The sequence below is a fragment of the Plectropomus leopardus genome, chromosome 19 (assembly GCF_008729295.1).
Source record: "Plectropomus leopardus isolate mb chromosome 19, YSFRI_Pleo_2.0, whole genome shotgun sequence".
NCBI classification, from domain to species: Eukaryota; Metazoa; Chordata; class Actinopteri; order Perciformes; family Serranidae; genus Plectropomus; species Plectropomus leopardus.
The window spans coordinates 19,679,446-19,694,485 of NC_056481.1; positions in this window are offsets into that span (position 1 = coordinate 19,679,446).

A 15,040-nucleotide genomic window follows, 5' to 3' on the forward strand; every position below is an offset into this window, starting at 1 on the left:
TTTTTTTTAAATTTCAACATTATGCAACAATAACAAAGAAACTGTTGACCAAATGTATGAATTAGCTACATGCTTCCTCCTGTTTGTCATGACCTGTAAGATACTTTACTTGAACAGAAAAAAACTTTTGTGCTTTGACTACTTTAAAAAATGTACATTTTAGTATAGAATTCTTGTATGTACGTATATTTTGATTTATCCTCCATTGTTACAGGATTTAAACAATAAATTATAGTTTGATAGATTTTTGTCTTTTTGGATTTATTTGCAGTTAAGTGCTGCAGTTCAATCTTGAGGTACTTGTAGATAACTTGAGTGTCTCTGTTTTATGCTGCTTAATACTTCTAATTTAATACAATTTAGAGAGAAATATGTTAAATATTTATACAGTGTGGTACCTTGACCTGAAGTGAAAGATTATTGTGAGAAAATCTTGCTACTCCTCAGACTGACCTGTAGATGGAGCTCTCATCCCGCTGCATCCCATTCACTCCTCCGCAGAGTGCAAACAATGTGTGATGTATGTGTTTTTGTATGCGGTGTGTTACCTGCACAGTTATATGGATATAGACTGTGTGTTTGTTTGTCGACTTGCATGTATTTTGACTGTTGGAGGTTCCAGTAGCTATCAGGGGCTCTGGGTCTCTCTGTGGCCCAGCTGCAGGCCACATGCTGGCAGAGAGCATGAGATTGAGAGGAGTAGCCTGGCCGCCTGCTGAGAGACAGAGGGCTATCATTACCAAGGAAGTACACACACACACACAGAGAAAAACCGTGTGTGTCATGCTACTCTTTTCATCTTCATGCATTAATTTCTTTTACTACCTTTACATATAAAACACACACTGAAATACACACACACACACAGTCCTCTGTTTTATTGGTCTCACCACAGACAAGTTAAGTTTGCAGTGTATTTTCTTTCATAACAATACTTCTTGTAGTGTGCAATTACCAGAGGTCATCATAACATTCGTGGATGTCGTTGAACTCTTCTGGAGCGCCACTGCACATCAATCCAACTGCACGCCGCCAACATCCATCCAACCGCTTCAATGTATGCATGCTGCCAACATCCATCCAACTGCTTCAACGTCTGCACACTGCCTGCATCCATTCAATTGCTCAAACATTAACACTCTGCCAGCATCCATCCGACTATTCAATGTCTGTACACTGCCAACATCCATCCGACTGCCTCAACGTCTGCATATTGCCAACATCCATCCAACACCTTCAATGTCTGCACGCTGCCAACATCCATCCAACTGCTTCAATGTCTGCATGCTGCCAACTTTCATCCAACTGCTTCAACATTTGCATCCTGCCAACATCCATCCAACTGCTTTAACATCTGCACACTGCCAACATTCATCCAACTGCTTCAACATTTGCATCCTGCCAACATCCATCCAACTGCTTTAACGTCTGCACACTGCCAACATTCATCCAACTGCTTCAACGTCTGCATGCTGCCAACATCCATCCGACTTCGCGGCTGCCAGCATCCATCCAACTGCCCGTCTGCATGCTGCCAGAGGTTTTCAGAAGAGTCTCAGCCCTCAGTGTGGTCGAGGAGCCTGACCTTGCATTGAGGTTGTTATGGCTGAGTAAATTTCCTCCTGTGTTGTCTTGGCACGCAGACACTCAGCAGTTTATTCTTTGAGTACATTTGGTGGATGTTTCCTCACTGTGCTGGGAGTGCGTGCATTTTTAGCAAAGGTGGTCCGGCTGGTAATCAAAGCCATAGCCTTGGCTGTGGTTGTTTTGCAGAAGTGGCTCTGTCAGATAAGACTAAAACAAATACAAGGAGATCAGAATGTGATTGCAATGTCAGATAAGTAAGCTGTACAATAATGAAAACAGAAAAACAACCCTTGGATCATCAGTCTGTAAAGTTTGGTGGATTCCAGCTGTAATTTTTGTTTTTTAAGGAGCTACTTGCTGTACTTTAGCCTGTCATTTATGCTTCCCACATTAGCGTGTCTCCCATTCTTCATTTTCTTTCTCTTTTTCTTCTTCTTTTTTTTTTCTTCAGCTGCTTAAGAGGTCATGCTTTTAGCTCTGTGAGAATGCACTTTGGCTCAGTGGTGCTTTGAGCTAAAAGCAAATGCCGAAATTCTAACGTGCTAATATTCAGAAGATAAAACTGCCACAGTTCAAAGACAAAAACCCAATAGTATGACTCAGAAAGCAGACGAACCGATCAAAGAGTCTTTAATTTGCAAAAAGGCAAGGATACAAGAAAATCCGTGCATTCACCAAAGTGTGAAGGGGTCGGGCTGAGGCTAAAGCTGAAAAAAATCCAGGCAGGTCAAAATCTAGAGAAAAATCACTAAACAGATATCAAATGCTGAAAAGCTAACACGCAACCTGGCAGAGAGCTAGTGAGAGTGGACCAAGGAGCTAAATATAGGAGGAGGCCAATGAGGAATGGGGAACAGGTGAGTGATAATAAGCAGGTGGAGGGAATCTACTGATGAGAGGGCAGGCAGTGGGAGCAGCAGGGTGTAAAATGACAGCAGGGTTAGAAAACAATCTACAAAAAATTGAATGAATGACTGAATAAATATATGATGATGAATGAATAAATAATGAGGAATAAGCAAAGTGAGATTCAAAACCCAGACAAAACTGTTGACCATTCTAACACTTTATGCATATGTTTGGTCATGGGCAAAGAAACGTGTTGTACAATTTCAAGAGATTGTGCAATAGTTCCATGATGTTTAACAGCAGGGTGTGTTCAATATGTGTTATGTGCAATGCATGTGCTGCATTTTGTATGTGCAATTTGGGTTATATGCAGTTTATTGGTGTGATTAGGTACAGTTTCTGTTATTTTGCTCATATGTGGTTTGTTTTATTGCACCTGTGTAGGCATCTATGGATGAAGCATCTGAGTCCAGGATAAATTTCCTTATGGGAACAATTAAGTATATGGATTGATATGGCATGGTATGTTATGGTATAGTATCCCCACGGTCTCTCTCTCTCTTCCAAGGCAACAAAAATAACAAGGCAGTATTTTAAAAGTAACCGACTGTTTTTTTGACAATGCGCTTCTTCACTACTTGTTTTGTTGTCCATCCTGCTATGTTGATCCAAATGTCCTTTCTATCCATTCTGTTTCTGTGGTTCAAACAAAGAGTAAAGTTAATTTTCACCACTTGTTATCTTTACAAATTTGACCAGTGGAAATATCCTGTGTGTTCTTGTGCATTTGTTTTTGTTCTTTGAGATACTTTTCGCCAGTTTTCACCACAATTTGTTGCTGACCTTTTAATTTTCAACTTTTAGAGTAGGTTATATCCACTTCAGTTTGTGATTTCTTATATTCAAGAATCACTTTACTTTCTATTCAGAGAACGCACCTTCTTTCAGATTGTTTTCTTTGATTTTTTTTTCCTTTCATTATTTCTTTGCCTGACATGACACCTGACTACTTTTTAAATGACATAATGTTATCTTCAGGGGAAAGAAAACACACTGTGAGAGACTGCACTAAAATGTTTACCCTCTCAGGCTGACGTAGGTGAATAATAGTCACCTTCCCGTCAGAGCTTCAAAGATCTATTTCCCAGGAAACCAGAACTCTGAGGAGTGTTTGGCAAAAACAAAGTGGCATGTGTCTGGACCACAAATAACTACCAAACTGGTTTGAACAAAGATGCGTTTCATAAAATGCTTCCACGGGGCATTCTGTGCTCAACTACGAGACAAATCAGCAATAATTTATCTTTTCATCACTGACGTTGCACTGAGTGAGTCATATCTGCAAACCCATGCTGCATTTTGGGTTTGATGAAATCAACGAAAAGAATTCCTTTCTCAATTTGAACTCAAGACACCTATTCTTTGTAGCAGTAAACTCAGGGTTAATGGTGGATCTCCTCAGAGGGCATACAGTACACTGTTGGGTCACACGGGCGCTGCATTAACCTGGCTGCCCTGAGTCGTTTTAAACACGGAGTTAATGTTTGATTCGGTGGGGGGGGGGGGGTTGCGTAAGCCCAAAAGTGCTGCCTGCACAATGTTATAAAAGCAGAGAGTATTCAGGACAGCTGCATCCTCTTAAAGGTCATTTTCATTGCACCGTTGCATTCAAGGACCCCACCTTTCCTGTCGGGGCCGAACAGGTGAAGCATCCATTAAATGGAAAGAGTCCAGGTACCACAACACGACTGAAAAGGTGAATAAAACCAAATGAGTGTATTCTATCAAAGTAAATGCTTTGGTCTGCAAAACAAACACGTTTTCAGACTCGTTAAACATTATTTTAGAGAAATTGAGTGGAAAACCCGCATTTCCCCCAAAGTAGATAAACCTTGAGGTATTTCAGACGACTTTTCACATTTCTGTTGGTAATTTCTTTGGCCTCAAGCTCCACAGCTCTCCACATCAGATAAGATGATTATTCAAAATTGTCCCATCAGTCATCGTAGCCCCGGAGCCAAAAACAGGTGGATGACCTCATGGTTATTATGGGCATATTAGAGCCGCCTGCTGTGCCAAAACACACACACAAACACTTACACACACACAAACATACACACGCAGACAATGGTTTTGTCATGGAACAGTGAAGCTTTATTCTCTAGATCTAGATAAAATTTTAACCATTAAACACTCATGTAAACACCTCAACTCACAGGTGCAGCTGCTGTACACTGAATGCTTTATACCCCACCAGCATCAGGGCATGTTGGTGGTTTCCTGTCTGACAGGAAGACCATCTTATCTCCTTTTTTACTTTGAGAATTTAGTTAATGGCCACCATCCTCTCACCAACAGGATCTGTTAAAGTGAATGTTATATCTACAGTAAGATAATCTGATGTAGGTCACAAATATGTTGCACTTGACATTTTTGGTGTATTCTGTCTCTCAGTCATGCATGCTGGAACACGTTTTCACTGAAGGGTGCTTCGAGGTATAAATGTGTACGCGAGGCAGTGTTTGTGTAAGCACTTAGACAAGACCGCCGCCAGCTGCAGGCAACTGTTCAAGACCGACAAACAAAAAAAAAATGTTGTTGGTCAGACATCAGAAACAATTCCAGCGGCAACTGTGCAACCAAAACTGAACGTTTTTTAGCATCAGCACATTTTCCAGGTGGGACTGTGTCACCAAAAATAAGTGTTTTCAGCAAGACACTGGCATTGTGTTTTTTAGTTAAACATTGATGTAATTTTCAGTGGCAAATGTGGCACCAAAATTGGATATTTTTAGGAGGACATTGGCAGCATCAGCAGCATCAGCAGCATCAGCAATTGCGCCACCAAGACCAAGCATATATAGCCATGATTTTGCCACCCAAACTTGGTATTTTTTATTTTTTATTTTTGCAAGACATCGGCTTCATTTCCAGCAGCAAGTGTGCCTCCAAAGCGTGTCATTTATCGAGACATCAGCACCATTTCCAGCAGCGATTTTGCTACAAACTGTGCTGTTCCACCTCTTGTCATAGGGGGTGCTGCAGCAGCCTCAGGAACCACCTTCCTGCACCCATACTCTCTGCTGCTCTCCACCTGTTTATCCTACATTCAGGCCTCGACTTGCTTCTATTCAAAGGCGTGCGATGTAATTTAGCACAAAAGCAATTATAATCTGCTTAACTGTCTGTTGGCAGCCAACAAGAGTTTTAATAGCAGGGTGTGTCTATAATGTCAGACACGTACCTCTCACACTGTACTGATTGTCTCTGTGTATGACTGTTGGACATTTGCAAAATTATGAAACTTATTGGATGCAAGTGCAACACCAGACAGCATGAAAGTACTCGTGCAGAGCTGTTTTTATCAGGTCTTCTTGATTTGTTTGTTTGGCTGGCATTACTTTTAAAATGTTCCCAAAGTAGATAGCTCAGGGATTACTCCACTGATTGACTTCCATAAAGCTGGGTGAAAAAATTACATCAATTAAATTCAATGCAACAAAGGCTGAAATATTCTGACTTTCAGTCCCTGTATTATGAGTCAAGGTCCAAAAACAGCAGCTAACAAACTAACAGCTTTAAGGAAGTACACTCCAAGAAAACTTGATTTAAACAGCCATGAAAGGATTCACTAACTGCAACTCATAAACAAAGAACAAAACTGAGAGAGCATAAATATGAAAAAACTAAAGTGTTGTGTCTAAATTTTTGTTGAGTATATATTCCATATGGCTGTTTTTTTCTATAAAATTATGGAAATATCTGATGTTATTCATTATTTATGTTGGATTTGCTGGTCTGGAGCACATTGGTGCTTTTGTTGGAGTTGGTCAGATTGTATGCACACTCTCTTCATTGACTATACCTGAGACAATTATCTAGTGCTGCTCTGCTGCTCTTACTTCTGCCCACCTACTTTACACGATCTGGATCACTGCTGAATTCAATCAAAGTTAACCCAAAAGGTAGAGGTGAACTGATTTGAACAGATTTTTTTTCTCAACAGCACATGCTTCATATTCCCCACAAATATATTGTAATGTGAATGTTCTTGCTAAAATGTACCTTAGTAGTCGTGGCTAACTTCTCCCTCAGATTTTTTATCTGCATATCAACTTTTTGACAAAAAAACATTTATTTTCTGAAGCAGCTGTTAATACTTTGGACTAATGATTTAATCCGGAGACTTTCATGTTGATCTAGGCCATAGAAGAGCTCCAACTGTGGGTTACATCAAGTTGTCTTTGGGATACATGCAACCCAATTGGCAGAAAAAAATATTTCAGCAAATCACAGATGCGTTACATTTGTAAACTATTATGTAGCAGATACATTGAAACTTTACGCTTCAACAAGGCTATGATTAACATGCGGTTAGGTTTAGGAACAAAAAAAACCCCACTTGAATTACAGTGAGGAAAAGATCATGTTTGGCTGAAAATATCTGATTTTGGAAGCTGAAAATTCAGCGATGCCCCAGTGAATGGCTCACTGCTGCTCACTGCTTCCATGGCACTATCCCGGCAGGAATCACGGCAATATCACTTTAAAAAAATAATTGCGTTCATGGCACTATCCAAGCAGAAAAACACAGCAATGTCTTTGTAAAAAAACACCACTTTCATGTCAAAAAACTGCTTAAATAGCACTCTTCCCTTTAGAAAAATAGCGATGGCTTGATTAAGCTTCTCAGACCCTGTCTGTCTCTGAGCAAAGACTCAGACTGTTGGAAAGTGTGGCCTGTATCTCCATTTGAGTGATTAAAACTTCTCACCCTCTCTATTGGTGTACACCTGAAAAACCAACTCCTCTCTAACAGTGGTGCCTTGAAACAGTGTGGCAGCAATATATCAGAGCATCACATGTATACAGACACATGTATAGACATTTAAAGAATCAGAGCCACTGTGAGACATGAAGATAGAAAGGCAATAAGTCAGTAAAGTCCCTTGTTGCTTTCTGTCTCTGATCCCATGTGAAGCTGAAAGGAGTCGATCCGTTGCTGTCTGTCCACTGACTTATTGAGCAGCAGGTTGATGCTTTTTAATGGTGAGTAAGATGCATGGTGATCTGTGTGTGGGCTCCTCAGGGAGCTAAAAGATGCCGCTGACTCTAGAGACACATAGCAAGCCGGTGATCTGGCCATTGCAGTGGGCAGGTCCACACGTAGGGACAGAGAGATAGATTGACTTTTTGTCCAGAGGACGGAGCATCATGTTGTTCGGAGGCCGAGGGGGTCTTGGTTAATGCCAGCTAGATGAAGGCGGCTGTAGCCGCTTTATGATTAAACTTCCTACCACACAATCTTTACGCATCAGAGGAGGATGACAGGATAACAGTAGGCGGGTTTCCATTACAGATTTGCGCAAAACTGAAGCACAAGCAATAACATTCCAAGAAGCATGGCGATGGATGTTCAGAACATTAGCAGTTTTATTTCTTTTGCAGGCCGTCATTATTTCCAATCAAAGGCGTGTTGTGTGAGCTACAATGAAAAGGCAAACCCCTCATAAGTGGGAGCGCTGAAAACCGTGAGACACCTGCAAAGATCACTGATTGAAACCAACAAACAATAAAACTAGCTGTGTTTTAGTGTTTTCAGCATCGTTTTAGTTAACATGGGTGTTTTTTAACTACTTATTTTTTCTGGGTTTCATTGGGTACTTTGCAATACGCTTGCATCCCAACTGGACAAATCGTCAATTTGTCAGTGGACCTTCACGTCTAAATGTGATACTCTAGGTATCCTCCTGCATCAGCTGTTGATGTTTTATGTTTACAGAAAATGCACAGATCTGCTCGTAATGTGCATACAGTCTTTTTCAAAATAAACTCAAAATGTAGGTAAAGCTTCATTTTTAGGTTTAGGCAACAGCAGCACATGGTTAGGTTTAGAAAAAAAAACATCATGGTTTGGCTCAACATTTGCACAAAAAGTGAACAGTGGGCTCCTGGATGAAAGTCTTGAGTTTGTTTGACCTGTCCACCTCTTCTGTCGCCCACTCCAAAGGAACTTTATAGCTCTTTATGTTATGGTGCGATACCAGCGCATATCATACCACCACAAAAGTTGGCTCTTAGCATCTGTGTTTGACGTTGACATTACTGACAAAGCGGTGGTATTTGACGAGTTGGGAGTGAGAACGGGCTGAACAGTTGGTTCATCCAATCAGTTGCTGAGCCTTTTTTGAAAGTGGCTCCCATTTTCCAAACAGTTTCCACACTGCAGCCTCTCCGATTGTTCTGCATAACATACCATAAGGTTTATGACTAGTTTCGATGTCATTTCAGTCATGTAGCCTACTGAGCTTTTAACAGACACCAAATGAAAAACTAGAAGAGCCCTGAGCCGAGTCAGAGTTTATACAAAGTGCTTTACGGCGAGTCTGGCTGCAGAAACACATCCAGGTTTAAAGCTGCCCGATCATCATCAACATGTCTGCATTACCATGAATTCGTGCTGACCGCGCCGTTCACTGTTAGTAAACATGGCTGTCTCACGGCGTTATCTTCAGCACTGAAAGCAGATAACAGTGAACACAGAGACCAGCTTCAAAGCTGCTGAGCTCCCCAAGCCACAGCATCGATGCATGCTCCAAAACTATTTAATCAGGAGCTTTTCTGCTGCAGACCTGGACTGTGATTTTGTGTGTGTGTGTGTGTGTGTGTGTGTGTGTGTGTGTGTGTGTGTGTGTGTGTGTGTGTGTGGTTGGGGGGGTCATGTTTGTTTAGGCTGCCTGTCTGTTTCAGTGGCTCATGGAGGTCTCATTCTGTGATCAGATCTGACTAGTTTTCCTCACAGCGCTCCATCGTCTCCCGCAGCTTAAATTGTCAAATAATCAAACGAAGGATTGTCCGGCATGCCGGTGAAGTTAGAGAGCAGTGCTGGCGTTTTTATTTAGTCCTTGGGTTCAGATGGTCGACCCTGGCAGTGTGTGTGTCTGTATTTATTCCTGATATATCATCCTCCTCTGTGGAGTCTCATAGCCAAGAGGAGAAGTGAGCAGAATGATTACAGGCCAGTTTTTGTTGCATGAATGACATCATGACTGTAGATCATGGAATCGTATGGTTTTGCAAATCCTCCGTGCACGGTGCAGTAAATCGCAAGGTAACTGTAGCGTGTAGGCCAAGATTCTTGGCTAAATGTTTGATGCTGAGGAAAACTGAAGGTCAGGGAGGGGATGATTGCATGCCAGAACACACACACACCACACACACACGCACATACACACACACACACACACACACACACACACACACACACACACACACACACACACACGTTTACTGCCCTCTCATGACCTGCACAGTTCACAGGGTGGCCTTATTACCCCCAGTCACACCTGGCTGTCTGATAACCTATCAGAGCAGCTGATTGTTCACTGCTGTGAAGTGCGGCTCAGATCAGCTGATACTGCTGTCATTAACAGTGCCTGACGTCACCTGAGCTGTAACTCCATGTGTTTATTTCTCGGCTGTTTTATGACCTCACTTGTTTTTGCTCAACTTCACGTAAATATGTTCGCCTGAACGAAAAGCTTATCAACTAAATTTTCTAACTTTCTTGCCAAATGTTTGATGAGAAGATTTATAGAAAAAATATTCAATTTTTTTCCCATTAAATTTTTTTTTGGTGGGGGTGTCCTTATCCAGTGAGGGTCCAAGGACAGAGGGATGTCATAGGCTGTACAGCCCTCTGAGGCAAATTATGATTTGCAATAATGGGCTTTATAAATGATGTTGATTTGACTTTACTTGACTGATCACTGGCAGTAGACCTGAAAGTAGAAAACAAGTGTTGCACACTTCATATCATGAAGCCAGTATCGTGAATGGAATCGCGAGTTTTGACAGAATGGTTACATCTCCATTACCTGAATATAACAATAGGCAGCACTGTCCCACCATGTGCTTGTGTTGACATCATGGTAGCGCCATCCTGGAACATCAACAGCAGATGCAGAAGGATATCTAAAACATAATATGTAGACACAGAAGTCCACTGCAAAGCGGCAACATGGATGAGAGCACATAGGAGGGAAATCCAGATATTAAAGTGTGAAAGACATGAGACAAGAGGAGGAATTACATTTAAAAGCCTTTATAAAAGTGGCTAAATCATTAAAAAAGCCAACATATTTCAACCACTACCAGGTGGTCAGATGGATGACACCATGTTGGAACTATTTTAAAAATGTAACCAATTCCTGTTGATGCAGTCAGATGAATACCTTGCAAATTGTTTTTCTTTAAGTCGAAGGACTCTGTGCTTTCTATAGAGACAGGAAATTCAAAAACCTTTGGCTTCATGAAACATTTTCAAACCCAATGGCCTCAAAAATGCACACGGCTGGAGACAGACAGCTGTTTTCTTTCCTGTTCCTTGACATTTTTGTAAGCCACTTGACTTGGAAAAGAAAGTGTCTCAATTCTTTGTTTGCAAAGAGGAAAATAAAATGTCACTTTTCATTTGATATATTAGTGTTAAACATGTAAACAGTATGCACACATTCCTCATCTCAATAAATGTAACATTTAGTTTGAGCCACTCTATCCTCTTGATCTCATAGCGACAGATACATCAGATCTGAAGAGATACACTGATTTCTCTGCTTGTTGTTTTGTCTGGATTTCAACACTGCATGACTCACCTGACGCCTTATCTCCTCTTGCATTGTTACTCTGCAACAGTGTGAATGGGCCTGGGAGCTGTGTGATTGGTCAGCATGCTGTCAACACAGATCAGCACATCATTTTGGATTTCCCCCAATCCCATTACACAGAGGTGACATGTATAATAACAGAACAAGAGCCCAAATAAACCAGAATGTTTCCATGAAGCAGGAAGTATCTGAGGTTGATTTGTTTTGCTCAACCAAGAAGCTTTTTCCTTCACAGTTTATACAAAGAAACCCCAAAAAACAAATGAGGCAAAAAGACAAGTAAAGGCTATTCCTGCTCCAACACAGAAACACTGTGAGGTTTTACGAGAGTCAATGTCCACTGTTTAACCACAGTAACCTGCAGTAAAAGCTGGAATTTGATAAGATGCATCAGGTATGGGCAGCTCCTGTTATCTCTTCTCTCTGTAATGACTTGACTTTAAACAGTTTTTATTATGACCCTGAATGTCACATAGCTTAGCGACGGTCCTGTGCAGGCATGCCCGCCACTTTACGTGCCTCCTCAATTGAAAACATTTTTCGAGCTTGAAGCCACACCCATGTGATAATGTACGGTGCTGCCATGCCCTATACTTACCCCACTCGCCGCAGAGCTCTGCCCTGCAGTTAGGGCTCAGAATATGGCCCTGCCACTGGCTCTCACACAATACACACAGTCAGACTCTCTCATTGGTTTGTTTGTGTGTAAAATGGTCATTTGCATGGGGTTTGTTTTCTTGGTGACATCTTGAGCACAAATTCCTGTTTTCTGTGCTGAACAGGGGCGGGGCAAAATATTGTAAACATATAAGGTTAAGCCCTAACATACTGAAATTCAAGGGCATCTTCCCCAAGGAGATTTTTTTGACGTACAGCAGCTATGTGCACTAAATTTAAAGCCATTTTAGATAATATAAAGCTTGAAAGTCTGTGCATCATAGGGAAAAAAGATATGGCCCGCTACAAAGACCCTTGTGACCTTTTTTGTTTTCTACGCAGAACCAAACAAGGACTGCATCATATCGCTCCAGAGTGCGGTTTTAAACAGTATGCTGGCATCACAGAAGCAAAAGAGGCTTGACATGTAACACAACAGTGTCTTCTCTAGTATGACATATAACATAGGTATCAGCAGCTCTTTATAAACAATAACAATAGCATAAAATGTGAATGACAATCATTTAGCGTCCCTGTCATATGGCGGTTGATCCTGGACCTTATCTTTTTTATTATTTATGGACATATACTGATGCTGTTCTTCTTCGAGTTAGCTGCAAAGTGCAAAAAGCTGCTTTTTAAAGCTCACGTAGTCGGTCGCACACATATTACGCCATCAAAACGTCACACCCATCCTGCCCATGATCTCATCCTGCTGGCTGTCCCTTTTACACAGACAACAGTTTTGGTGCTATTACTAACGCACAACACAGAAACTAATCAGGGATGAAAAAAGTTTCATTGAAATGGAGTCAATATATAGTTCTAATAATACATTTGTGGGTTTTGCCACATTGACAACCACAATTACAAACAGATGAAATGGACAAAATGTTTAAAGTCAGCCTCAACTTTAATTCAGAGTTAGAGATATAGATATATACACTTCGAAGGCAGGGACAACGGTCTTCCACAGGTTAGTTAAATGAAACTGATAAGTTAGTTAAATGAACTGAAAAAAAAATCGAATATTTTACTTTAATCTGTTTCCAAAGCTATGACAATTAAACTAGCTGTTGGTGCTTGGAAATAATCTCTTTTAGACTCCTTGGTATTTAACTACATTCATAAAGGTAGTACTCCATTCTGATAGATATTTATACCTGACAGAATGACTTACATTACGTCTGTCCATTTTTAGAGATATTTAGAGATATGTGTACCTGATAGAATGACCTACACCAGATTTGTAGATATGTAGTCCAGTTTGAGAAAGTTTGTACCTTACCGGATGCACTACTCTACATTTATCTACATTTATACAGGTAGTTGTCCATTTTGATAGATATTTGTAGATGACAGAATGACCTATTACACATCTAACTTCATTTTTATAGGCATTTTTTCCACTTTTCACACATATCTGACCTGAGTACCTAGTCTGATAGGATGAACTACAGGCAGCTCATCATGAGAAGGCAGCGTAAACTGTCAGACCGCCAGTGCCAGCAGGGAAAGATTACAGCTTGGAAAGTGTAACAGCTTTCCCTGAACTTTGAATCACTAGGACTGTCTGAAAGAAAGCCTGCCTGAAACATATCCTTTAATCCTGCTGGCCTTTAATGACGGTGACGTCTGGGGAAGTTTGGTGACAAGTTTCTTTGTGTGGGTGTGTGTGTGCGCGCACGCTTGTGTGTGTGTGTGTGTGTGTGTGTGTGTGTGTGTGTGTGTGTGTGTGTGTGTGTGTGTGTGTGTGTGTGTGTGTGTGTGTTAGACACATTCCATCCAGGTGAGTTAACAGAGCGGCTCTTCATGTTTTGTATCCTCAGTGATCCAGTACAATACTGGGACAATGCTTCGTATTCTCCTGCAGGACAAAGACGATGCAACGCCCTCCTGGACAACCTGAGAAGTCTGCTGTGTTCACTTTGACCTGAAACAGTGAGGGGCTTAACTATTGTGAGGAACACAAACACGGGAAGTCTTTTAAAAGAGACACAAAGCAGAGTCAGTGCAGATATATGCATCGCTTTAAAATGCTTTGAGTGTCTCTGTTATCTCTCCTCTAACTGATACCTGATGGGAATTTAGATGACACCAGAATGACAACAGAAGAACACATTTTATCTGTTGACTGCATCTCATGGTAAATTGGGTTTAATTTTATTTTTTATTCAGAGGGCCCTTTTGAGATTCTTTCATCACTATAGAGAGGTGCAGTTGTTTGGATTCCCAAGTTGCCAAGTAAGAACTCCAGGTCCACGAGTCGAAACTTGGAGTCCGCTGTATTAAGAGTGACATTGTGTCTTTGAAGCAGCCGCCACAGGTCGTCACAGGCAGGATTTAGGGAGGATTACAGAGTCGGTGCAGAGCTTTGTCCAGCTGTCTGCCTCCTCACAGCCACAGGCCTCACACAGACAGAGGATGTCACTCACAGACACACAGGTGTGTGTGGGAATACCTGAGTTCAGGTGTTGCCCTGTAAACTGTTCTTCTCATACATTACACTGTCATTCAAGATTAGGCACATATTACACGATGGCTGATATTAGCCAAAATATGTAACACACACTGCAGATATCACAGTTTCTTTGTATCTGAAACTACAATACAGTATATGTTTTTTTTCCTTTGCACATGCCAGTGATTAATCTTTATTTCATGTTCTTACTTTACTCAAGTTTAAGTGTCTCATGCTCTTCTCACATACTGTTGATATATCTAAGAAAAGTAATGCACCACAATTTGTATAAAACGCACAAAATCCAGACAGCTTTGATCATGTGACCAATATGCTGACTGAAGTAAAGAAAGAAGTGTTAGAAAGAGCCAAAGTTAACGTAACGAGGTATGTTGTGGAGGTAGATGGGTCAAAAAAACACAACAAATACAGGAATTTCTCTCAGAAGACCAGTGTTTGTGTCCTTTGTAAAATCAAGTAAACTTTGAGTTATTTTCAGGTACGTCATCAACATGTTTATTTTCCTAAACATAACCTACCAAGCTTTACTTGCCTAAATTTAAGCTATCATAACTTTACATGAAGAGGGTGCTAATTTGTTAGATATCATACAAAGTTTAGTATGAGGATACATTGCATTAACCCTGGCAGTTGTGTATACAAACCAAAAAAAAAAGGAAATAAGTGGACATTTCAACAGTCACAATGAAAGTGGACAAATTCAAATATAACCATTACTGATGCAAAATATAAGAATTTCATTTATTCAAAATTTAGTTAAGATATGAATATGACTGTTCCACATCTGATTTTCTAAATC